The sequence below is a fragment of the Orycteropus afer genome, unplaced genomic scaffold (genome assembly GCF_000298275.1).
Source record: "Orycteropus afer afer isolate SDZICR_OR568_19922 unplaced genomic scaffold, OryAfe1.0 scaffold00003, whole genome shotgun sequence".
In the NCBI taxonomy this organism is placed as follows: Eukaryota; Metazoa; Chordata; class Mammalia; order Tubulidentata; family Orycteropodidae; genus Orycteropus; species Orycteropus afer.
Window position 1 is genome coordinate 6,112,290 of NW_006921590.1, and position 1,678 is coordinate 6,113,967.

Below are 1,678 nucleotides of genomic sequence, written 5' to 3' on the forward strand. Positions count from 1 at the left end.
TCACCAATTAAATATAAACACAAAAAGTCACTATGTCTTGGAGACAACATAGCATCACAGTTCACACAAAGAAGCAAGACAAAGCAGGAGAAATAAGGGCCCAGGATACAGATTCAGAACACAATCCTGAGGAAGAAGCAGCATGGGAACTCCCTGACAAGGAATTCAAAAGGATTGTATTTAGGTTCCTTCAACAGATTGAGAGATAGATCAAGGAAGACCCTGAAAAAATTAATGAAAATTAATGAAAAATTAGAAATGATACAAAACCTACACATAGAAATCCAGAAGATTAATACTAAATTTTCATAAAAAGATAACACATTGAATGGGCAAAGGAGCAGAATTGAATCAATGGAAGACAATTAATGAGTTTGAATGCAAATACCTGAATACTACTTTGGAAAGGGATAAATTAAAAAAAAAAGATCAAGACAAAATGAAGAAAGTCTAGGGTTCACGTGGGATAGCATCAAAAGGAATGTAACATGTACATGTAACCTGTACATGTAACAATAACCTGGTTCTTCCCAAACAGGAAGAGACAAATAAAGCCACAAGGAAAATTGTTGAAGATTTGTTGCCTGAGAATATATCCATTCAGCAAGTCCAATGAACCCCAAACAGGATAGATCCCCAAAAGGCAATCACCAAGACTTATCATCATCAAACTCACCGAAACCAAAGACAAAGAATCCCCAAAGCAGCATGGGAAAAACAAAAAGTTACCCACAAAGGGCAACCAATAAGACTAAGCTCTGATTTCTCAGCAGAAACCTTTCAGGTGAGACAACAATGGGATGGTATGTATAAAATCCTGAAAGAAAAAAATTTCCAACCAAGAATTATGTACCCAGCAAAACTGTCCCTCGAATATGATGGTGAAATTAAGGCACTTTGTTAAAACCAGATCCACCTTTCAAGAGATGCTAAAGGGAGTCCTTTGGACAGAGAACCAACAATGTCAAACAATGACTGACCATTAACACACATGACAACATAACCCAGAAACCAACCCAGTTATGGAAGTATCCAAAGTAAATAGGGAACCACAGACATCAATTGATAAATGAGGACAACTACAAACCAAAAAGAGGAAGAAACTGTGTAGTTACAGAACTTCTAAATGGTAGGGAAGTCAAGACAACTGCAAGACAAAATGGACTGTTCTAAACTTGGAAAGAAAACTGTAAGTCACAGGGTAACCTCAAAGAAAAATGATAAACCTTTACATCACAGTAAAAAAGAGGACAAGTACAAATATTTAGCAAATACTAAAACAACAGCAACGAACGAAGTGATAACATGATTCATAAACAAACTGAGCTCAGCAGAGAAAATTTTATGGAACAAAGAAATTAGCAATACCATGAAAAAGCACATCACAAAATGATACCAACAAATTCATACTTGTCAATAATTAAAAGTCAATGGATAAAATATACCACTCAAGAAACGGAGAACTGGTAAGAAAACATAATCCATCTATATGCTGTCTACAAGAGACACACCTTAGAGACAAAGACAAAAATAGACAACAAATCAAAAGTTGGAAAAGGATCTGTCAAGCAACTAGTAACCATGAAAGAGCAGGAGTGGCAATATTAATATCTGATCAAATTGACTTTAAGACAAAAGTTACCATAGAAGACAAGGAAGGACATTATATAATGATTAA